At 43.7% G+C, this 25,831-nt stretch overlaps 1 long non-coding RNA gene across 2 annotated transcripts; it reads left to right on the top strand.

The window, feature by feature from the left end:
- LOC120407154 lies at positions 1–25,831 on the top strand. Of its 2 annotated transcripts, none has more exons than XR_005599817.1 (3): positions 1–165; positions 19,894–19,964; positions 25,033–25,831. It is a non-coding gene; the product is annotated as an uncharacterized LOC120407154 (long non-coding RNA). The 2 variants fall into 2 exon arrangements; XR_005599818.1 differs by lacking the exon at positions 25,033–25,831 and adding an exon at positions 20,832–20,968.

A 25,831-nucleotide genomic window follows, 5' to 3' on the forward strand; every position in this document is an offset into this window, starting at 1 on the left:
TAACCACAGGATATCCACAGCCATGAATTTATGGAGTACATAGCAATGAAATATCAGTAAGCAGATATTATTACCTTGAGTTGTGGAAAAAGGAATATCCTGTGGGGGTAAAGGATGAGAAAGCTACCTGCAACTATTCATTAGGCCTTCAGCTTTCTGTTCCTTGTAAGTATTGCATTGTTATCATGAGATATTTGAAACTGCCTCTAGAGATGCTCTCCCTCAAAAGTCAGTGGTATACATCCAAAAATATGTGCAGTCAGTTTTCAGCAGAGGGGCAGAATTTTCTCAATCAGACCCAGACATTTCATGCAGCAGTGAGCAGTATTGCATTGCTTCTGAGGCTACTCAGCATCTTCCTTCCCTGCTTAACTATTGTGAAATCAATGCATTCCAGAAAAAAGTGGAGTTAGTTCAGCTTCTGGCTTCCTGCTGGGAGGATGGAGGTAAAGCATTCCTTGATTTTCTTGACACTACAAATGATGCAAAACCAAACATGCTTATGGATGAGGGACATATAGGTCAGAATGTGACTACTGTTCCATTTACCACCTTAAAGAATGAATCATCAGGGCAAGCAAAGGTTTTCTTCCATCCATCTGTTGGCCATAAGACCACTTTTCATCATCCATCTAATATTGAGAAAATTGTTTATCCTTTACCCCTCACTCATTGTCACTTGCAATGTTTGATGGCTCTCTAAAGACTGATTCTACTTACAACATATCTGGACTACTAAAGATGTTGAATACTCACCAGTAGTAAAAAAAATTCAGGGTAATTCAAAGTTGTTCAGAAACAATTCAGAAAATATAAGGGAGAATGCTTGTCACATCTGTAACAGGGAAAAGCCAACACAACCAGCTAATTATGATATAAAAGTCTCTTGGGTGGGCTGTAATGATATGTGCTCTCAGTGGTTTCACTGTTGTCTGCCAGCTGCTGTACAAGAGTCTACATATATATGCAAATGGTGTTTAGTGGTTAATTTAGAATTAGCTGTGCTATACAGGCAAGGTGACTTCCAGAGGGGGCTTAATGGAATGGGAAGAAAGGCATGAAAACAAGAATTCATAACATGCTGGTTGGCTACTCCTTTCATCTTAATTTATTTTCTTTCTTATAAGCTCCATTGCTCACATTTATATATGTTAACTGTGGACACATGATATTCTGGTGTGAGAATGAGGGGAAAGTAGAAACAGTTCCTTTGGTCTTCTTCCTCCCACAGCTTCTCTGCAGAGAACCCAGTTATGGTTGTATAGAGTGAGCTAATTATGAGTAGGCTAGCAGGTTCACTTATAAAATTGTTCCTAAGCATGAGTGTCTTAGCTACTCAGCATGGGTGAGCGAGGAGGACCTGACCACCATAGAAATGGTGGAGGATATAGGAAGCCAGAAATGTGGCAGCAGCTTTTAAAAAAAGACAATATTTATTTCACCAACTTTTACAGTCACTTTCAGTCCTGTTTCCCTATGTTCATTGTGCCTCAAGTGTGATCAAAGTCATTGCTTTCTGGGAAGTCCAAAGTTTCTATAGGGAGATAGCTTCCACCCAGGGTGTCAGAATTCAGTACCTTCTTCTGTAAGCTTTTTCAAGCAGGAGAATCTCTTCGGGCATCTACCAAAATGTCCCCACAGGTTTAATCTTCTCAGGATCCTTTCTATCCTGAATGTTATTCTTAATATTCTCTTAACAGCATGCCTTTACCTATCTCTCCTCCTGCCAAGCAGTGCTTCTATATCGTGATGCCAACTTTTCCTAACCTAGCACTAAAAATTTCCCAGATCTGGTAAAAAATTCCCAGATAAAGTTTTTTACAGTGCTTCTATATCCTGGGAAATTTCCCAAAATCTGGGGAAATTTCCCAGGATATAGAAGCACTGCTGCCAAGCCTAAATTGCAAAGGCTCCAGAACCCTCCCACTCCCAGCAGGCTTTGCTAAGGATTAATGGCCAATTGAAGCCAGCTGGACCACATCCTATTTCTAATTCCTGTGGTAGTCACAAACTTTCTACAGTCTGCTTCTTGGTAAGTCTCACTTCTTAAATGGCTTGGGGTTTTTTCCCTTCCCTTTCCCCCAGTGACACTTTACTCTGTTAAATGAGATTCTGGCCTCCCACATTGATGCCTATTGGCAAAATAAACTCCAGCTGGGAGGAATGAGTCATGTAAAACTGCCTTGTTCCCAAACAGCACTTATTGTGGTGCTTCAGAAAGTGGCAAGAGACTCTTCACAGTTGTGGCAAAGGTTTTAAGGTGCCAGTGGTTTCTTGATATATGTAGGCCAATAGAGTTCAGTTTCCTTTCCTTTATTGGGACGTTTCCATCTCACTCCTGTATTATGACCAAGACTCAGTGCTTCTATATCGTGATGCCAACTTTTTCTAACCTACCGCTAAAAATTTCCTAAATCTGGTGAAAAATTCCCAGATAAAGTTTTTTACAGTGCTTCTATATCCTGGGAAATTTCCCAAAATCTGGGAATTTGTGAGTAAAATGTTTCAACTTGGGAAATTGGGAATTTTCATTCAAAACATTTTACTCAAAAATTCCCAGATTTTGGAAAAAGTGGCACTCCCAGAACTAGGCAGATGTTAGTTGTGGTGATATAAATGGTTGGAGTGATGAACTATAGAATAAACATGTAGGATGTGATTGAGCAGGACCATAAGGATAATATGGACTGTTATTAACTAGGCAGTAAATTCTATACAGAAACACACAAAGAGAAACTATGTTAAAAGAATACCAATGTTGTAAAGTCAAGCACTGAAAAGTTAGGAAATGCCAAAATTAAGGTTGCCTGTACAACCTTAATTCAGCCCCTTGTGCATCTGCATTATGACAAAGTCTTTAATTACATGATCACATACTACTTTTTTCCACAGTACTCCTGCTTCATTCAGTGATCAGGATGGAGCTTTCTCTGGAGATGAATAAGGGTTGTGTAGTCAAGGAGATGTGTCTATAGGACTCCTGCTTCATTTGTTGCAGAAGATGGAACGTGTTATTGAATGAGACACGGAACTGCAGGAAGACTGAAGATGTGATGTGAGGCATGACACTTGGACCAAACTTTTCACAGGTGGTCACTAACTGTGTTCCTCATTTTCTGGGTACCTGACTTGAGACCTGTGGGTTTAACTTCCAGAAGTGCTGAGCACTCACAGCTGTAACTGTGTCAACAGGAGCTGTGCTTTGAAGAAAATCAGGTCTTAGGTGTTTCAACAGGGGCACCCACAAAATTTATGGATTTTTTAACCTTAAACTCTGTGCCTCAGTACCTCATCTGTAAAATGGGGATAATACTCACTCACCTACCTCACAGGGGTATTGTGAAGATAAATTCATTAATGTTTGTGAAGGACTCAGATAATATAGAGATTAGTACCACAGAAAAATCCATGAGGAAATTAATATGTCTGTCTTCAGAGCAGGGTCTGAATACAGTGCACTAAATTAGACATAGAGTCACATATTGAACAATGAAGAGAAAACAAAACACTGAATAGCTCTGTCCATCCTGTGCACTGAATGAGGCAGGGGGGCTGTGGAAAAAACAATATATGATCATGTAATTAAAGACTATATCCCACTGAATACACTGGGGATGGGGGTGAGGACAAACAAATGATCCCCCTCTCCCCGGAAATTATATACACAAACGCTAACTGTAACAACAGAAATTCCATCAAGTGGCATCACAATGACAGATGGACACAGATTATTTTGTCCATTTCCCCCCAAGCTTGACCACTTCTGCTCCATCCCCTCAAACCCATTCCTGTAGCAATCCTGTCTCTTCCCCAGCCCTGGCTTCTTGTCCTAGTCCTGTTCTCCTTACCTAGCCAGTACCAGTCTCCACTCCTCAGACCCTTCATCCCACTCACCCAAGCAAATCTCCTTGCCCAACAAGTCTTAGTTTCTCCCCAACACTCCCAGACTCAGTTTCCCTCTTCCCCCACAAGTCTCCTTGTTACAATCTACTCCCACTATTCCACCCCTCCCAGTGCAGCTCTTGTCCCATTCAAACTGGGCAGCTTTCTCCGTGGTGCCTGGGCCCAGAATGGTGGACATTCAGAACACAGGAGACACAGGCATCCTTTTGTTAGTTCTGGTGCCAGGCCCACAGCAGCCCAGAACTGCAATTGTAGGGGGAAAGTCCTGCATACCCAAAGCAGATGGAATCTTCCGGAAATTTAGCTGCAAAACTGTAGCAAAAGTCTAGAGTGTAAGCTGCAATTTTTCAAAGGCTTATAACAGCCAGCTTTTGGTGGATTTTCACAGGGATGGCAATCTGACACAAAGGCCACTTCCTGCCAAATTTCATATCCCTGCTCCAAAATAAGGGGCACTAGAGCTCAGAGAACAGGTTGCTAGAATTTTTTTTTAATATGGGCAAAATCAATGTATTTTCCCCTTGCCTCATTCTTGGAAACAGCATAACCATTTGAATTTAAATTTCTCCCCTTCTCCCAATGGCTTCATTGGGAGTTGAGGGTGCTGAGCTCACAGGTTCAAACTGAGAGGGATTCAGTTGCCCTCCAGTTATCTCCATGGAAGATGGGTTCCTGCTAAAATTATTACAACAAAATGATTTAGAAATTTTTGAGACTAGGAGGGGACCACAGTTATTTTTTTCTCTTTTAATTATATAATATAGTCCTGTACATCTTAGAAGGGAAAAGAGGAAGATGAATTTGGCTGCATTCTCCTACTTAAATTTTCCCATATCTCAAAGAAGAGGGTCCTAAATGGAATAATTTTATTTGCAATATACAGTATTACCACAGTATGTTGCTAAAACAAGTAGTTTACTTAATATTCAATAATTAAATGCTTGTAAAAAGAGCACCTGTAATTATACTATCTAGTATTAGAAATGCCACAGAGCTTGCCATAATTCTTCAGTGCATACATGTGTCTGGGATTAGGAATGAGGTTTTTCTCTATATCCATAAATAAGCAAGTGTACTACATCCATGGGGTTTTTTGTCTGTCTGTAGAGTAGCAGGTATAGGGTATAAGGTGCTAAACTATTGGCAACTGTGACAGGATGCTTATGCTATCTCTGCAGCAAGCACTTAGGTAAGTTAGTCACTAGCTCTGTCTTTCCAAAGGTGCTCCAGCTGGTTGTGTACATTGGGATCTTCCTGAACTAATGGTTAGGTACAGAAGACAATAAGTGAACTGGACAGATACCCTCCCCTGTCCTGCAAAAATAAAAACTGGAATTGGAGGGGTCAGTAACATGACTTGGATAAGGTTTCTTTTCCTCCTTCTTCCCTTGTAACTCACGCTGCTGTTCCCAATAATTTAAAAAAATCATATGATCTTTATTTAATGATTTTTTAACCTGCTGTAGTTTATTTACACTTTTTTCTTGACAAACATTTTTGTGTGATGTTTAGAGAGATGAGAACAGTAAAGTCCTTCAATGGTTAAGTGACTTTTACACCAAATATTTGGACAACTTTCCTCTATATACTAGTTCAATTAAATACAAAAGTCCATTCACTTCATGTCTTTAACTTAATGTAAGGATATGGCAATTTCACTATAATATGCTGTGTACCTGAATCAGATCCTTCCAGCATAGTTCAGCCCTCAAGATGCTCTTCTGATTGGTGCTGTACAAATACCATAGACAATCCAAAGACTCATGGATTACTACTTTAAAGTGTGTGTTTAATGGTCCTTTGTTTCACTTCTGGCAACTGCTAGGCAAGGCAAAACATACAAACGGGGTAGTAATACTACAGAAAATAATGTTCATTAAATAGGATTCCTCCTAGCTGTTAGCATATGCAAAAAAGACAATCCTTAGGAAAGAACGCTCTAGCTCAGTTTACCACCTGCATGAGTCCATCTGCCAGAAATAAAAGGGTGGTTTTTTTCCTTTAGAAAAATTCACCACCAACTGCTAAATGAGAATTAGACACCAATGCTAGGAGCCTGCATAATAAACATAGGAACTGAAATTGTTCATTTATGAGCATAAATTCAGTCTAGTTGGTATTACTGAAGCCTGGTGGGATGATACACACAATTGGAATGTTAACATTAATTATTATAACCTATTTAGAAAGGAATAAGTGGGCCGAGTGGGGAGTGGAACTCTGCATCAGAAACGGCATTACCTGTTTCAAGTCACTGATAACTTGAAATAAACTGAATGCTTATGGAACACCACCCTAACAGATAAAGCACAAGATGGGGTACTAGTTTATAACTGTTACAGACCACTATGGAACAGAATGACTACTTCCTTCTGCATGTATCTACAATGTGTAGGGAAAAAAGCTGTGTGGTCAAAGGGGGACAGCAATTTGACTGACATACGCTGGAGATTTCATGCTGTCAGTACTAAAAGGTCCTTAGAATTTCTAAACATAATAGATGACAATTTCCTAAATCAACAAATGTTGCAGCTAACATGGAGGAATTCTATATTAGACCTTATCTTAACAGATAAAGAGGAACTGATCTCAGAACTAAAAGTTAATGGTAGCATAGGTACTTGGTGCTTTAATAGGGCCAATTTCACAGAGATGAAAACAATTGTGAGCCAGATCAGCTGTGAGAAAAAAATTAATCAGAAAAATGTGAATGATAATTTGGAATAATTTAAGAACACTTTATTAGATGCCCTAAAAGCCACAACTGAGGAATAAGGCTATGTTGGTTTAAAAAACAGCCTAGTTAAGACAGGAAGTGAAGGCAGCTGTTATATAAAAGCAAAGGGAAGAAACGGGGAGTTGATTGTAATGAATATAAATCAGAAGTTAGGAATTGAGATGTGTTAATATCTGATGCATAGCTTATTGACGTCAATGAAGACATCCATTGACAGTAGTGGACTTTGGCTCAGGCTCTGAGTCAGTATGCCTCCTTCAATTGGGTACAGAAAAATCTTGAATTTTAGAAACATCAAAAGAGAACTAGGCTTTTTTCACGTGCCATTCACAAAAGGAGAATGAAGCAGGAAATGACCATCTTCCCGGATCACAAAATGGCAACACACCTCTAAAAGACCATAGTCCTTGAAAGCGCAGAATGGGGCTTTTTATAGACATAATAGCAATATAGAAAATTAAATCTGTAAGAAAAATAAGGAATGGGAAGAATACAGCTGCCATATTGCACACCAGCTTTGGTCTCTTTTCTAGCTCCATAGTTCTTTCTGCATGAAGCTGAAGCTCCAGGTTTTTACTTTTAAGGCTCTGCCTTCCCTATATCTTTCCTCCTGTTACTCCTAATCCTGTGCTTTACAGTCTGCCTCGTTCTTCCTGCCTTGTTCACATTGTCTCTTTCCACTCTTGCCTTTTTGCAGTTCTCTGAAATGACATCCTTCTCTCTGTGCACAAACTTCCTTCCAAAGCCGTTGCTTTCTCCTTGTTCTCTACTACTGTGTTATCTGTGGCTCACTCTTTTTAAACTAAAGAAATATATTTAACTCTTATTTTATATTATAAATGAACTTCTGTCTTTTTGTTTTAACACACGTCACCCCTTTCCCTATTGCTTCCTAGGGATATTATCTTCCTTTTCAGTGTTTGTCTTATGTTGATTGTAAGCAATTTGGGGCAGGGACTCAAGGTTTTGTGCTTTGCTTTTTAAAAAACTTGGCAGCACTAACTAAAGTTAATATTTACTTAAGTGTCATAATGGAATTCACCAGTACATCATTGAGCCACTCCTGAAAAATTCTGAACCTCTTGCTGAGGAAAATACATAGAAAATGAAAACACACATTAGAAACATGGCTCTTATCCCTTTCCTGTTCTGTGATGGGCCTGGCACAAGTGCAGGTAGGTGGTAGCCAGTTTCTTCATTTGTCTGTCTTTACCTGGATTTTCTCCCAGCTGCTTCCAGCCTCTTTTGAAAGTAACAGCAGCTGGGAACCTCTGTCTGAGGTTCCATCTTGTCTCTACTGTTTCAATATCTGAATTAATATAGAGCAAAAGCAGCACAAAAGATAAACAAAAGGTAGAGAGAAAGTGTTCTATCTGCACATCAACCATCCAAACTGGGCCTGTTCTCTAGAACGTCTTGTAGACTTCCACCCCAGCCTCATGTGGACCAACCACTGCTGGAGATTGGAAGAGCAATCAAGAGGTAGCAATTGTACCTCACTTCTCAGCCAAAGATTCTCCCTGAGGGTAGCTCTAAAAGCCAGGAATCGTAGGAAGATTCCCCAGAAGTAGTTATGGAAGTAGAAAATCGATGTGCTTTTCTTCAACTCCACCTCCCCTTTCTGCATAAGTAGGGTAATCCCTCATTTAACATAGGACTCATGGCTTGGCTTAGTGGAATGTATGCAATGTCTTTGTCTTTCTTCTCTGGGGTCCTTTCCTCCCAGGCAATTCATAGCTCTTCCAATCTCCCAGCAGTGGTTGGTCAACATGAGGCTGGGGTGGATGTCTACAAGACGTTCTAGAGAACAGGCCAGGATGGTTGATGTGCAGAAGTGCTCTACATTAATTCAGATATTGAAACAGTAGAGACAAGATGGAACCTCAGACAGAGGTTGTATATAGAGCAAAAGCAGCACAAAAGATAAAAAGTAGAGAGAAACTGTTCTATCTGCACTTCACTTTTGTGTAGGCCCAGGATGGTTAATACATAAAGATACATGATCATATTATATCTGTGTGTGTATTTAATGCACTTCACACACCAGCAACCTGCTTGAATTTAGACATTTTCTCTTTATATTAAGATAGTGATGAAGATAAATAAAGCTCACTGACAGTGAGCTACACCTGGAATAGGAGATTTACCATCTTTTAAACTAAGTACAGTTTATCAACATCCTTCCAAAAGTGAGCTCTAATGTTACATAATATCTCTAATGACAACAACAGCCTTCTGGTCAATTAAAATGTATTGATCTGACACTTTTAGGAACAGTTTAAACATGCAACTGAGAATACTAAATGTATTACAGAGTTATGTAAACGTAATAAAAGATTATTGCAATGAAATGAAAACCACTAGCAATTAATGTAATCTAACATAAAAACGGCAAAACTGTTACTAATACTTATAATTACAATGACAAGCAGGCATTTTTTTTTGTTTCTTTGTAAATAGGCTGTAAGTAACATATCCTACAAAAATGATAAATCTAACTGCATGACTACCAGGTGCAAGAATTCTATTTTGTGTGCTAATCCCTCACTAGCTCTTTACTGTTTGGCAGTTAAGTATTTCCTGGTGTGCACTGTAATAACAGGCAGCTGTCCTGTCAGCTCCACTGAAAAATGAGATAATAAGACAGGCAAATGATGTCCTTTAAGTCCCAAATCTACTATTTCCTGCAGTTTTCCTTTAAGAGGGTTCAAGCAACTTTTAAGAGTTTTTTTTTCTTCTTTAAAATTCATTCCAATTGCATGTGAATAACAGTACTGAATATCATCTCTTGAAGAAGAGACCACATGCTAAATAGCTTAAAAACTTCTAAAGCAACAAACCAGTTGACTGGAAACATGTCACTAAGGTAATAAGACCTGTAGACTCCAACACTGCTTCTGTTGAAGTTTTGCCATTAACTTCAGCTGGGAGCTGGGTCAGGCTGATGATGAGCATCCTACTCTTCAGCTTGTTGTCTTCTGGTTCACACACAGGACTGGGAGTCAGGTGATCAGTATTCTAAGTTCCCACCTGTGTCACAACTTCTCTTGTGACATTGGGCAAGGCAATGGGGAGGAAACGCGCTGAGCCCCCAGGAACTGAGGTTGCTTCTAGGCATCTCCTGTGAAGTGCTGAGCCCTTGCACCAGTTATTGATAGAATCAGCCACTTTAGCCTTTGCCCTGGAACTAAACCTTGAGGCCTATGGCCTTTTGGCGCCCTCAGCACTGGATGCTTTTCACCTTTAATTTCTCCCTGTGCCTCAGTTTTCCCACCTATAGCATTAGGCTATCAGTGTGTCTGAGATTAAATTAATATTTTGAGCTCCCCAGCTAGAAAATGCTATGAAAGTGCTAGGTGGTATTATCATTTATAATGAAGAAATGTCCAGAATAACTGAAATTTTCAAAACTTGATGTCCCATGATCTGTTCTCTGTTCTTACAGATATGAACTAGGCTGATTCCAGTCACAAAACAACTTCTAAAATTAGCAGAGCTGTCAGGAAGGGAAACATGTTTAATTCACTTAATTGAGAACCCTCGAACCGATAACTGTAATAATCTGTCCATAGAGGAAGTTTCCTTGTAATCCTCATCCATTAGTAGATGGCTTACACCCTAAAACAAAAGAGTTTATATCCCATAGGTTGGGGTAATCGATTATTTTTTAAGGTCCAAGTTTATTGGTCAAGGTATAGTCAAGGTTCAGACTCCAGAGAAAATAATACAAAAATGATATTGATGAATAATATATAAATGAATTTCACGGTCAATTCAAAAGCATCTGGTGGCAGGGGTGCTGGAACAATTTGCATAGTGGGGATGCTGAGAGCCATTGAACCAAACTATAAACCCTGTATATGATTGAAATCATTACAAGCCAGAGGTGCGGCAGCACCCATATTCCAGCATCTATGTCTGGAGGCCCAGATTTGGTCTTCAGTCCGCCAATCGACTACCCCACCTTAGGATAAGTTTTATTTATCTTGTCTCCCTCTACATGTGTACTTTTTAAAATCCTGTTAGAACCCTGGATTCTGTCTCATGATGATGTGGTCTATAGGTGGATCTTATGGTGGGTTTTTTTTAATATTTCAAATTTATCTCCTTTCAGTGTTATTGGCTGTCCCCTTGTTCTTGTATTAGGAAATAGGGAGCATCAAAATTACCTTCTTTGTACCACTCAGTATTATGTGTATCTCATGCCTTTTTTTTTTTTAATTCATCTCCTCTTTAAACCAAACAGTCCCAGCCTTTTTGATCTTTCCCCAAATGGAAGCCTTTTATTTAAACTCAATCAGTTTTGTTGCTTGTCTCTGGGCTATACCTATTTCTGTTCTAACTTTTAAAAAGAGAAATTTAGATTGTATTAAAGATGATGGTGTACCATTGATTTTTCTAATGGTATTACAATATTTTCAGTGTTGGTTTTTTACCCCATTCCTTATGTGTCCCCCCCACCCTTTTTTTTGGACCACTGATGCACCTTGAGCAGAAGTCTGTATTTTGTGACCCACAGTGACAACCAGAATTTTTTCATTGGAGATTACAGCTAATTGAGAAACAACTAGTGTGTATGAGTAGTTTGAGTTATTCCTTCCAATGTGCATTAACTTCCATTTCTTCTTCGAGTGATTGCTCCTATGCATTCCAGTTAGGTGTGCGCGCGCCGCATGCACGTTCGTCGGAAGATTTTTACCCTAGCAACACTCGGTGGGTCGGCTGGGCGCCCCCTGGAGTGGCGCTGCTATGGCGCAGGATATATACCCCTGCCAACCCATCCGCCCCTCAGTTCCTTCTTACCGCCCGTGTCGGTCGTTGGAGCAGTGGAGCGCGGCTTAGCTGACCTCCACTTCCCTAGCTACTCGTAGTTTCTCTCGTTAAGTATATAGTTCAGATGTTTATAGTTGTAGTTAACTTTATTTGTTTGTAGTATAGTATAGTGTATTTATTTCACAGGGGTTTGGGGTTTATCCCCATCCCCTCACCCGGTGCCGGGTCCGATGCCCGGTCCACAGGGTTTTATAATGCTCGGCCGGCCACAAGCCGAGGCAGACAAGAGATCCTCTCCTAAGTGCCTCGAGGGATCTCACCTCACAGATAAGTGCCGCATTTGTGAGCCCTTTAATCCGAGAACAAAGGGGAGCGGGACTTTCGTCTCAAACAGCTCCTGAGGGAGGCAGCTCTTGCTCCTCCGCTCTCGGCGCCGAGCGCTGGTTAGTCTTCAAGGAGCGCTCCCTTGGCACCGGATCGCCGGTATCGCCAAGGCCTCTCGGCGCCGGCCGTCGCTGGCTTCCACTCAGCATGGATCCCTCTCCTAGAGGATGACGAAGCACAATATCCTTGCTGCGTCCGAGCCGCCTGCTCCGCAGCCGAGCGCTATGCTCAGTTGGATCACCCGGCACCAATGTCTGCCACGGCACTGACAATATCCGCACCGTTAACTCCGGCCAGGCAAGAGCCGTCGAGTCCGGTGCTGGAAAGCTCCCCGATACGGACCGTGGTCGAGCTCGCTATTAAGCTGCGTCCGAGATGCCTGCTCCGCAGCCCAAGCGCTCTACTACGTCGCACTGCCTGGCACCGGTACCTGCTGCGGCACTGACAGTATCAGCACCGTAGACTCCGGCCACACAAGAGCCATCGAGTCCAGCACCTGAACGCTCCCCGGTGCGAGCTATGGTCGAGCTCACTATTCCCTCCACGCCGGAAACATTTCCACAGCGAGGGAGTTGATGGCAAGGGCAGAGCCTGCGCGGCTTTAACCCCCGGCACCGCCGGTGTGGGTTATATTGTCTATCAGCGAGCCTGTCTTGCTCACGCCACCCGGCGTCAGCACCGCAGAGCGGCACTGTTCACGATCGCGGTCCCGCAGACGTTCTCGGTCCCATCACCGATCGAGGTCCCGACGCCGCTCGCAGTCTCGGTACCGTTCTCCATTTCAGTACCAGTAGTACTCGCGGCACCGGTCAGCGTCCCGTTCGCTGGCCCGGTACACTCAGCACCGATCCAGCTCCCGGCACCGCCCCAGGCACCGGGACTCCCGTAGCCACTCCTGATCATCGAGCCTCACGCTCTCGGTCGACCGCCCGGCACAGCTCCGGTGGCAGGTCCCGTTCTCGGTACCGGTATGTCTCCTGGTACCGATCCCCGGTGCTGCGTCGAGCGACGTCAGTTAGAGAGGGAGACTCTACCAAGGGCTTTCAGCTCCTCCATGGCCATCCAGCCACGCATCAGTGTTGCCCCGTGCGGACGCTTCATATGCGCAGTACTCGGTTTTCCGATGTGCCCTCCAGAGTCTTCCAGGAGACCTATCAGTGGTCATTCTAGTCACCTTGGGCGTACTACCACGCCAGAGGCGTACCAGTGATCCCATCTCACTCTGTTCCATCGGAGCTCTGGATGCCAGAGGCAACAATTAGCCGTTCCCCTCCGACCGGTACAGAGTAAGCCCCGGTTCAGCCACCGGGCTCCCAGATCCCACCGGATCAGGAGGTCGTCCAGGAGCGCGAGCCCACACAGGACCTGCTTGTACCTGGCCTTTCTTCTTCCTCCTCCCCAGATGAGGCGGGGGCAGGAACATACTCCTCGGGCCCTCCTCTGATCGAAATGCAAGTGCATGGTATCCTCCAGGGGGTACGAGTACCTATACGTATATCTTCCCCCCGCCCCGCTCCCTTGTCATCCAGTCCCTCAATGGGACGGAACGCCATGGCCAACAGGCACCAGCCCCTAAATCCAAGGAGGCTAGGTGAATGGTCTTACTGGGCCGTAAGATGTACTTGGCAGGAGCCCTGCAACTTTGTGTAGCAAACTAGCAAGCCCTGCTTAGCTGCTATTATGGGTGGCGGTGGGCAAATTTACAGAGTCGGTTCTTCAGAACTCCTGTCAAGAGTTCGATGCCCTGGAACAAAGGAAGAAGCTGGTGAGGGCTTCCCTCCAGGCCTCGTTGGATGCAGCTGACTCCGCTGCCACGACTCTGGCCTCGGGTGTTGCCATGAGGCGCATTTCATGACTCCAGTTATCGAGCCTTCCCTCACAGCTGCTGCACACTATACAGGACTTGCCTTCAATGGCAAAGGCCTGTTCTCTGAAAAAAACTGGCCCTAGGCTGCAAAGCCTAAAGGGCAGCAGGGTCACTTTGCGCTCTCTCTCTCGGCATGCACACGCCGGTGCTTCAGCGCCGACCTTTCCATCCCCAGCCTCACCGCTCTTACCCTGCGACTAGACAAAGACAGGACTTTGCCAGCAGGAGTCGCTTACACGGTCGTAGGCGTCAATCAGGACCCCAAAGGAGCCAAAATTGCGGTCCTTCTAACCACAATGGGGAAAAAAGCCTACCCATCCTCGTCCCTCTTAGGGACCCCTCTCACGAGTGATTCCTCTTGCAAGAGGTGCGGATGCTCCTCTTCATCGGAGCTATACAGGAGGTATCTAAGGACGAAACCTAATCCCCTAGGCGAAGGGAGGTCTCAGACCTATCCTAGACCTGCGGGACCCCAACAAGTTCACGATGTCCCGAAGACTGGAATGCCGCCCTCGATATGAAGGGTGCGTATTTTCACGTCGCCATTTCTCTTCCACACAGAAGGTATCCCCGGTTTGGGGCCTACCGTCGTTTCCAGTATACGGCCCTCCCGGTTGGCCTCTATACAGCCCAAGTGTATTCAAAGTGCAGGGCTGTAGTCGCCGCCTCTCTTCGCCACCGCCGGATACACGTTCTCCGTATCTAGACGATTGGCTCATTCGAGGGACCACCGGGCCCAAGTTACCAGTCATGTGGGCATCGACACGGACCTATTCCTGTGTCTAGGCCTGATGATCAATAGAATAATCCACTCTGATTCCCACACAGGGAATAGAATTCATTAGGGCCATCCTGGACTCCAGTCTCGCCAGAGCCTGCTTACCTCAGCCTCGGTTTCAGGCGATGGTAACAATTGTACAAGGTCTACGGACTTTCCCGACAACTTTGGCTCGCACTTGCCTAGGTTTTCCTGAGTCACATGGCTGTCTGCACGTTTGTTTCCAAACATGCCAGGCTTCGCTTCCGTCCACTTCAATCGTGGCTCACCTTGGTGTACCACCCGGGCAGAGATAGCATACTCATGGTCGTCTCGTTCCCCCTGAGCATCCTTGGCTCCCTCGACCGGGAGTCAGCGCCCTCCCTGGTGTATCCAGGGATGCTGTTTCATTCACCCCTCGGGGTCCCTCATGACAGACACCCCATCTCTCGGCTGGGTGCTCACCTGGGTCAGTTTTGCACTCACGGCCTTCGGTCGGCTCAAGAGCTGGCCTTGCACATCGATGTCTGAGAGCTGAGAGCAGTCTGCCTTGTATGCCAGACATTTCAGATGGCAGATTGCCTCAGCAGATCCTTCCTGTCTCACAAGTGGTTGTTTCCTCCGGACATTATCTATTCCGTTTTTCGGAAGTGGGACTTTCCCCGCATAGCCCTCTTCGCTCTCACGAGAACGAAAAGAGAGAGAAGTTCTCTTCATTCCAAGGCCTCTCCCCGGGCTTGATCTTGGAGGTGTTTTCTGATGCCGTGGATGAGTCATCAGCTGTACGTTTTTCCACCATTCCAGCTGGTTCACAGGGTCCTGCTGTAACTCCGCAGGGACAGAGCGCACCTGATCATGATTGCTCCAGCGTGGCCCAGGCAGCACTGGTACACCAGGTTGCTACCCCTGTCGGTAGCCAACCCTATTTCCCTGCCTCTTTGCCCAGACCCCATAGCGCAGGATCACGGTAAGCTTCACCACCCAGACTTGTAATCCCTGCACCTCACAGCATGGCTGCTGTGTGGCGGAACTGATCCGAGTTACATTGTTCTGCCTCGGTTCTACAGGATTCTCCTGGGTGGTAGGAAATCTTCCACTCGGTTAACGTATCTGGCAGACTGGAAGCGTTTCTCCTGCTGCTATGTAACGCACAATGTTTCTCCCGCCGAGGTCCCGATCCATTCCGTCTTGGTCTACATCTGGTCTCTCAAACAGCAGCACCGGGCGCGGTCCTCCTTAAGGGTACACTTGGCAGCCATCTCTCCCTTCCACCCAGCGGAGAGTGGCCACTCCGTATTCTTACACCTTGTGGTTTATAGGTTCCTCAAGGGTTTGGAGCGTTATACCCCCCCAGTTGGCCCCCGCCAAAACCTGGTTCTAACCAGTTTTATGATTGCCCCATTCAGGCCACTGACAACATGCTCACTGACACCTGTCCTGGAAGACAGTTTTCCTTGTAGCCTTTCTATCGGCCAGACGAGTCTCCGAGCTTCAGGCTCTCACGATGGACCCACGGTATACTGTGTTCCTCAAGGACAAGGGCAGTTGTTACCACGTCCGACCTTCCCCCCTAAGGTGGTGTCGGCCTCTCATATCAACCAGGATATCTTCCTTCCGGTCTTCTTTCCAAAGCCACACTCATCGCAAGGAGAGCAACAATTGCCCTCCCTAGACGTCCATAGGGCATCCGCAATCTATATCGAGCGGACAAAGCCCTTTCGTAACGCCCCCAAACCTTCGTCGTACCGGCATACCGGACGAAGGGCATACCTGTCTCCTCCTAGAGGATTTCATCTTCAATGTCGTTGTGCATCCGCACCTCCTGTGTTTTGGCCCATGTTCCATAGAACCACCTTACTGCACATTCCACCAGGGCTCAGGCTTCTCTGCTGCCTTCCTGGCTCACATACCCTTTCAGGGGTTGTGTCGTGCAACTACCTGGTCCTCGGTCCACACCTTTGCCTCATTGGTCCAAGAGTCCAGAGCTGATGCAGCCTTTGGCTCAGCAGTTTTGCATTCTGCAACATCTAACTCCGACCCCACCGCCTATGTAAGGCTTGGGAATCACCTAACTGGAATGCATAGGAGCAATCACTCGAAGAAGAAAAGACGGTTACTCACCGTTGTAACTGTTGTTCTTCGAGATGTGTTGCTCCTATCCATTCCAGACCCGCCCTCCTTCCCCACTGTCGGAGTAGCCGGCAAGAAGGAACTGAGGGGCGGATGGGTCGGCAGGGGTATATATCCTGCGCCATAGCGGCGCCACTCCAGGGGGCGCCCAGCCGACCCACCGAGTGTTGCTAGGGTAAAAATCTTCCGACGAACATGCATGCGGCGCGCACACACCTAACTGGAATGGATAGGAGCAACACATCTCGAAGAACAACAGTTACAATGGTGAGTAACCGTCTTTTATCAACAGTGACTTTCATCAGTCATTGTGTTGCCCATTCATTAGTTTTCATAGGTTCCTCAGAGTCTTCTTTAATCTTCATTCTAATCTATATAGGTTCTTATACCACACTTCTCACCGTAGCATCTGAGCACCTTCCGGTAACACATTAAGCAATGTGACTAACAGCCATCACACATCCTTTGTTTTCTCACCATCTCCCTAGGGGTAGAATTGTGCTTCCAGTTGTTGCTTTTTGCGGTGCGGGGTTGTGACCCTAACAACATCCCAGTGCAAGACGGCCAGGGGTTCATGGTATCTGGTAGTGAATTTCAGCTGGCCTGACCAGTTCAGTGTGCAACAGTTCATTAATGCCAATCTGTATCTGATACAAGGCATGTAAGGTATCATTGGAAAAGTAATAACATATTGATCATTAATTTTCTTGCCTGGTGTATATATGGTAAATACCCAAGAGACCATACAAATATTAAAAATGTGGAATTAAAAGGTGTTTACCAGACAAGTCTGGGAAGTGTGTAAATAGGTTTCTTCTAGACAAAGGATAGGCCCAAGCCTCCAACCAGGTGTCATCACAGTTAAATGGCCACTTGCCATGTGATTGCTAACCTATCTGCATTTGAGCAAACACCAGTGGGGGGAGAAACCAGCATGGAATTTCCTTCATCAGCAGACTCCATGTCTCCTTCCTCACAACTTGAATGAACTTTTCTTGGGGGAAGAGAGGAGGTAACCTTCAGAAGAATCCATTTCAAAGGTTCGCTAGACCAGGGGTCAGTAACCTTTCAGAAGTAGTATGCCGAGTCTTCATTTATTCACTCTAATTTAAGGTTTCATGTGCCAGTAATACATTTTAACGTTTTTAGAAGGTCTTTTTCTATAAGTCTATAATATATAACTAAACTATTGTTGTATGTAAATTAAATAAGGTTTTAAAAATGTTTAAGAAGCTTCATTTAAAATTAAATTAAAATGCAGATCCCTCCAGACCAGTGGCCAGGACCTGGGCAGTGTGAGTGTCACTGAAAATCAGCTCGTGTGCCGCCTTTGGCACGCATGCCATAGGTTGCCTACCCCTGCGCTAGACTATAACAGAGAGCGGCAAAGAACCCCAAGGGATCTTTCATGCAAGAAGCCAAAGGAACTGAGCACTTTGGACTCTGTGGGAGATCCTGACCAAAGGTGTGTTCAGCCATCTTTCTGGAAGGTAGATTGGTAAGGAAACTACCTTGAACAAAGACTGTAGCTTGTTGTCTTAAGTCTTAGCCACTTAAAGTATTTTTAACACTTTTTTAATACTTGAATTCTCTTAACATTCTCTCTCCTTTTGTTAATTTTTACTTGCAATCTAAACCAGCCCAGTGCTATGTTTAATTTGAAGTGATTGCTAACACCAGTTAAACTGATGAGATGTGTATGCTGTCTCTTTAGGGGAGCAAACAAACATTATTATTCCTCCTCATACTCCAGGAAAGGGCTGGCCATTGCAGAGCGCATGGTTTTGGGAAAATCTGGGACTGGGTTGTGTTGAGGTCATCTTGCCAGGTGCAACCAGAGCTGATGTATACCAAATGTGATCAAGTCATGATCGTTTGTACTTATGCTACCACTAATTTTTAGTTCTGTGACAACTTCCTTTCCATCTGTCAAGATGAGTCTAAGTCCTCTATATTGGAAACAAGATTTTTGAGTTAGGAATTTGTCATATATAATTTTCAGAAATTCCAGGGACTCCTTAGTACAGGCAGCATGAAACTTCCAGCATATATCACTTGGATTTAAGTCTCCCATGGTCATGCTGCTTTTTCCACCCTACATTATAGATAGGTGCTTAAGGAGCTGGGTCATCTTGTTCTGTAGTATGATTTGGTAGTCTGTAGCAGACACCAGCTAATAACTAAAACCCCATTTTGTGCTGTAAGACCGTAATCCATAATCATTCAAGACAATCTGCTTTTGAGTTGTCAGTGACTCAGAAACAGGAAGTACCAGTTCGACATAGTTGTTGCAATCTAGGTTCAATAATAATGTTCAAGTCACTTCAAGTCTAAGATTTAAAAAGAACAACCTTTTTTGGTGGAACATCAACAGGCCCAAATAGGCTTCTCAACATTAATTATATTCGCTTGTCTTTTGCTCACCTAGGAAAGAGTCCAGAAGACACATTAAACAAACAAGTAGCATACAGTGCATAAAGTCATATGTGTTTGTGATCTGATGTGAATTGGTGGACTGGGGAAGCACTGAAGATTTGCCAGCTACTGAAGTCCCTGGAGCTGATTTAATCCTAATGTCAGAGTCAGTTTTTAAGTTTGGGCAAAAAGCCCACAATGTAATCTCTAGAGATGAAGTGAAATTGTTGGTCGCTTGCATGTTTTGCGGCACAGAAGCAAACTTGTGGTTAAAGCTTTTGTCAAGGATTATGAAGGTCTAAAGTTGAGAGCAATGATCTCCAAGAGGAAAAATAAATAAACGCAAAGTGCTCTTAGTGAGGAAAATTTAGCTGCTCGACTAAAAACTGCTGAATGTGATTAGGACCAATACATATAATCACCTTATTAGCAGTAATGAGGCAGGTCTTCAGCTGGTATAAACTGGTATAGCTCCATTGAAGCCAATGGAGCAAAGCCAGTTTGCACCACTTGAGGATATGGCCTATTGTGTACTGCTAAATGTAGGCCAGGGAAGAAGCTTAATCTTCCTACTAAAATACAGTGGGCTGTACTTAATATTATAAACCTTTCTGACCAAAGAAAAACCTGCTCAGCCCCTAGTTGTAGGAGATGAAAGAATCTTACAGTTTGACATTGGTCTCAACAATTATCACCATTTGCAGCACTGTCTAGAGGATAGGGAACTGGGTAGTAGACTTGGGTAGAAAGCCTGGTTCCACTGAAGTCAATGACACATCCCCCATTGACTTCAATGAGGCCAATATTCACCATAAATTCTATTTCTGACTCAAGTATGAACTTGGAAAAAGTCATTTAGATCCAGTTTCTCAAAAGTTTGCTTCAGTTTGTGTGCCCAACTTGAAATTCTGATGGTCAAATTTTCAGAAACCCATAACACAAGAGGAAATCAAAAGGAACTGCATGGGGCTCAGCCTTTCTGAAAAATCAAGTTTCAGGTGAGTGGAGATGGGCACACAACAATTTAGGGCACCCAGAATTAGTGGACATGCTTTTGATAATGTGGGTCTTAACCTCTACATACCTCAGTTTCCTTCTCTGTAAAATGGAGATTTTGCTGCTTACTTACCATTTCTAAAATTCTTGGAGATGTATGGTTGAAAAGTGCAATGTACCAGTAAGCACTAAATAGTGTTACTGACACCACTCACCTCTGGACAAACAAGGAACAATCCTGATAGGGCTCCCAATCATTCCTTACCAGCTAGGCAGATGGCAACTGTGATGACAGTAGGTTTTGAGGGTTTACAAACTTTAGATGGAAGAAGGGAAAGCAATACTTTTTTTCATTAAAGGACATAATTCAATATACAGTATTTATGGATGGAAATTCACTCTGGTTATTTCATTTAAAATCTAGGGTGTTGCAACGCAAGTCAAGCATGATGCTGCTGAATGTTTCAGCTTGCTGAATGGCTTTAACACTGTCTCACACCAGCCCCTGCGAGTTTTCTTGGAAGTGTGAGTTCACACCCAGCAACTCTCTCCCAGTCAAGTTTTCCCTTCCCCTCTAACCAGCCCTAAAGCCCCATTCGGATCTAAATTTTGGGCATTGTTTGTTGGAAGAAGGGGCGGGTATTGAGGTTGAAGCATGGAAGACCAGTTGGCGGAAGCAGAGCTGCCCTCAGGGAGATTTCAGTAACCCATGTAGTACAATGGAAAGGAGGATCTGGCAAATATATAAAGCCAAATTTATTGCCACAATCTCCATTGTACTAAGCTTTTAGTGACTTATCTTCTTATAGCACCGCTTGGCACTTCTCGTTATTCCAGAATCAGTTAATTTGTCCAATACCCACTTGTAGATTTACAGATTTTTGGACAACAGAGCTCAGCTCAGCCTGAATTGAACAGTCATCTCCAATCGGGATCAAGGTCTGCACATTAGCCTCATCCCAAGTGGCTAATAAATCCACCAGTCTGTCACTAGCATGGCTCAGCAAACTGATAGAAAAGAAGGACAGAAGGTGTGTGGTGAAGCAGTTTGTTGGGATGTAAATTCCAGTACAGCACTTTTTGTTTGTTTGTTTGTTTGTTTATGTAGCCTGCATTGCCATAAGCGATGTTTTGGGCAGGGCACACTGGGGGAGAGCTCTCCAGATAACACCCTGGGTCTTGGGATTGCCAGTTGCAGAACAAAGTTGGAGTTAGGGAGCATCTACACAGGGATACTTAGGGTGTGTCTACATGGGGATGTTCAGGAAAGTTAAGATGAAGTAACTAAAGGTGTAAAGTTAAAACACGTTAAACCCCAGGTAGATGCACTCATTCAGAAATGAAGTGGCCTTAGTTCATTGTAACTTTAATTCCCCTCATATTTTGAAGTCTGGTCTACACTTAAAACATATGTAGACAAAGCTACGGTGCTCATGGGTGCAAAAAAAAATCCTGAGTGTCATAGCTATGCCGACCTAACCCCTGGTATAGATGCAGCTAGGTTGATGGAAGACTGCTTCTATTGACCTAGCTGACCTCACTCCAAGAGGTGGTGTTCCTACAGCGATGGGAAAATGCCTTCTGTCGCTGTAGGCTGCCTCCGTGCTACAGGGTTTTGCTGGCATGGCTACAACTGTGGCTCCTGTAGCTATGCCGTTATAGTCCCTGTAGTATAGAGATGGTGTTAACTTTCCTGAGTGTCCCTGTGTAGACAAGCTCTTAGGAAGACTAGCTAAACAATTCCACAGACATAGGGCAAGCTAACCTGAGCATGACTTAGCAAGTTTTTCTTGCTGCAGCTTCTGAAAGCACATTGTGTGTAGATGCAAAAAGAAGTCTCAACCTATAGCAAATTCAGAACTCTCGCTTGACTTTGAGATTCTGTTTTTTGTGTGGAGAGATTGGCAACTAGGCAGGGTTTCAAGGTGCTTTTCATTGGGGAGCTAGGTATCAGCAGCTCCTAGGGGGTGTGCATTGCGTTGCTTATCTAAGATGGATAGTAGATGGTTGAGCCTCCAAGTTTAGCTTTCCATGTGAGAGAGATCACAGCAAGAATAGGAGGGAGTAGTTGTGAGCTAAAAGGAGTTGCTGACATAATAGAGATCCCAAGAGTTCAGGGTTCTCTTATAGGGCTGCTTACATAGCTCAAAGCTAAAGCCGTCTGTGGAGCTGGGGAGGTTTGGTGATTCCCCAGCTGTGTGAACAACCCTATTCTACAGTCACCAAACTCTTGCAAACAAGGGTTGAGGTTTGATATTAGAGCTGTGTGAAATAGCCAGATTTGCTCCAATCTAAACCAGTATTTACTAGGGAAGACCAATGAGTCATTCTAGGAATTTCAGAGGTTGTCTTGTTGTTATATAACCCTGGATCTGATCACCACACCTACTTTGGAAAAGTTCAAATCTGGATCTGAGTGTTTTAGTTTGTGCCTATCTCTACTTTAAGACCATGAAATCAGTCCAGTTGCCATCCTTGTGCAATATATCTGTACACTAGAAATCCTTGATAAAACTGATATGGGAGAAAAGGGATCAAGAGTGAAATTTATTTCCAAACAAATCAATTTTTATGGTTATATTACAAACCCCTGAAATTCAGGATTTATCAAATAAATTCTGACGCAACCATATCCAGAGCAGCATGTATAATTGCTGCTATCATGTAATCTGACTTCAGTAATGTTTTGTGACTTAATTTTTCTTCAGAACTGTTTGTTAATAATATCCAGTCCCTAATGGGGACTAGAAATCCCTTTTCATTTAATAATAAGCTATTGTGAAGTATAAAGAAAAATACAGTGCCACGCATAGTAAACTGGCCTGTGTTTTCTTTGACAGAGTGCCAGTTCCTCAGCTGCAGCATTACAATACTATTCATCTTCCTAAAGGGCTCTTTTGAAAATGTTATTAAACAGCAGGAAGGAACCGAGTATGAGAGTTTCATTAGTCACTGGAGGTAAACCTGGCCAATCTCTTCTGAGAATTATTAACACATTCCTAAACATCCCTGGCCTGATGGCATCCAAAAAGAGAAAAAAAAAACCAATCAGTTTCAAGCTTCTGGAGTGTATCCAAATCTCCATTTTGAAACCCCCTGGGTCACAGTTTAGCAATCTGTTCATCTCAGTGTTCCAGTAGGATCTGTCTGCTTAGGGACCATGGACTCCGCAATCCAGGGTTTGTCTAAAATCTGGGGATTTTTACACTAGTGTAACTATACCAATTGATTTGGAACTGGAATGAACTGGACCAGTGCTGATCATTTTGTACACCGCTGCAGCACCTCTACACTAAAAATTTACACTGGCAGTGTAGTTACATCAGTACAACACCTCCCCGCACACACACACACACACACACACACACACACACTGTAGGCTAGCCCAAAGTATCTGATCAAACGAATAAAAAATTCTTCCACACCGGTTTACAAAAATGTGCAAAATACAGGAATGTGTCTGTACAGAGCCTAGTACAATAGGCCCCTGGTGCCTGGCAGGGGCCCCTAGCCCCATGATAATACACATATATTATTAATAATATATAAACAATTGATAACAGGTGATGTGCCCAGCACTGATAACACTCTCAATCCCCATAGGCCATATTTCCTAGAGCAAATTACCGTATTTCATAACTCAAGTGCTACATGTTTCTAGATTCTAAAGCCATGGTTCAGAGACCATTCACGTGCTTAAAGTTAGGCACTTGCTTACATATGTTGCTCAGTGAGGGCCTAAGTTGTAGGATATACACTTTATAATATAATTTTTTAGGCAGCAGGTCATATGATTTAAAACACCTCCCAAAACATCACAGGTAACTTGTAAAATTTAGTAATTGTAGTCTAGAATGAGCTTGTGAAAATTCTGCTGTTTTGTGAGTATTATACTTAGCTTTGATTCAAGTACAAACATAATCTCAAAGCTTTTCTTAAGTGCTAGGACAGTATTATCCATATAAATTAACCCTTCTACAGAAAACAGCAGTGAGCTAAATCTCATGTGTTGGCTGGCATCTCCTTAGATATATAAAGTAAACAATAAAATATTTGCAAAGCAATGACCTATGCTAGAAAATGAGGCGTCTGCATCATTTTCTTCAGAAGCTTTTTGCCCCATACAAGAATATTGTGTGTGCGTGTGTGTGCGCGCGCACACGCTGTACCTGGTATAGTTAGCCAAGGGATAATAGAAATCTATGCTGAGCACAATTATGAAATTTCAGACAAGGAGCTACTAGCCATCAGTGACTTTCAGAACCAGGAGGCATTATCTAGGAGAAGGCAGACACTTAGTTCAGGTCTTCGCTGATCACAAAAATCTAGAATACCTGCACTCTGCTAAAGACCTGGCCCAACAGCTATGCTGGGCTCTACTCTTTTCTAGGTTTGATTTTTTGCTATCACCTATTGCCCTCGCTCCCACAACAGTAAGGTAGATGCTCAGTCTTGCAAAGTGGAATATGCCAACGATCCTAAGGGACCCAAAGAAGAGCCTCCCTGCATCCTGGAGGCTCATCGCAATCTGATTTGTTCATGACAATATGTTCCACCCTACCAAATGACCCCTTCAATCAGACACTTCTAACACTGAACCACATGGTAAATTCACACAAAAGGATGGACTCCTCTTCTTTCATGGGTGCATCTGTGTCCCTGAGGGACATGCCCATTTGGAGGTCCTTCACTTTTGCCAGGATGTCCCTTTGGGCTGGACACTTCTTGGGGCAAGGGCTGAGGGAACCATGGATGTGTTGTGGGGGAGGTGGGGGGGAGTCTGAAGGAAAGAGTCTGATGCAGGAAGGACAAGGGAGCAAAGTAGGCATATGCTGGGAGAGGCTCCTGAGGGGAGGGAACCCCAGATATGTGGTGGATTCCCGAGCCAGGATGTGACTATTAAGGAGGTGTATGTTTTCTGTGTTGATCCCTATTTCACTACTGGGTCCTGCTCTGAGGCAGTTCGGGGTGTTTGCTGGCACAGGGTAAGGGGGACGCACTTTGGATCTGCTCTATCTTGTGTTTAGTTATAACTTTAGTTATGTTCTTTCTGTTTTTCCTTAATCTCAGATGCAACTCAGACTCAAGATTCAGGTTTGCTCTCTCTTGATGGAAATCATAACATTAGGATATTGGACTATGGAGAACAGGAGATGGAGTCCCTGAGAAAATGTGGTAAAAGCTTTTAACCTGCAGTAAACTGCCTCCATCTCCAACTGCTATCGTTTTCACTCTCCCCAGTTCCTTGCTGACCTTCCAGCAACACCAGCTTGCCTCTTTCTAAACCATATGCTGAAGCCTACTGCCTCCACAGTTCATTTGCCCACTGGACCCTTGTCCTTAAATCTGTGGCCCTGTGACTGTTGCCCTGGGTCCTAACAAAAATTTACAAAAACATTAAAGGATATTTTTATACCATTTCCAGAGGTATTGTTTAAAGGGCACTCCACCAGAAAACTGATCTAAAAAAATCAGTCCCTTTTAATGACCTGGCAAGATGAAGTTCACACTACTGATGTTATTCTCACAGTCTCTCTGCAGAGTCAGGAAAACAGTGCATTGGTTACCATTTCCAGGTTATCTTGGCAAACAAGAGAGTTAAAGACTTTCATTATTTTGAAAATAAAAGGCTACATTTTAGAGAATGGGAAGCCCCTAAATTCATGGATGAGCCACACCTACAAATTTATAATCCAAGCTATAATTTTACCAAACAAAGGCCATGTGATGTATTTATCATGATATATATGGTAGTTTAAGAGTCCTAGACTTATTCAAAAGGATTAATGGGGATAGCATATCCTCAGGCAGGCTATATTTACAGCAGTCTTACTAGCAGATATTTTCTACAAGTAAACAAAATAAAGAT

The sequence above is a fragment of the Mauremys reevesii genome, linkage group 5 (assembly GCF_016161935.1).
Source record: "Mauremys reevesii isolate NIE-2019 linkage group 5, ASM1616193v1, whole genome shotgun sequence".
In the NCBI taxonomy this organism is placed as follows: Eukaryota; Metazoa; Chordata; order Testudines; family Geoemydidae; genus Mauremys; species Mauremys reevesii.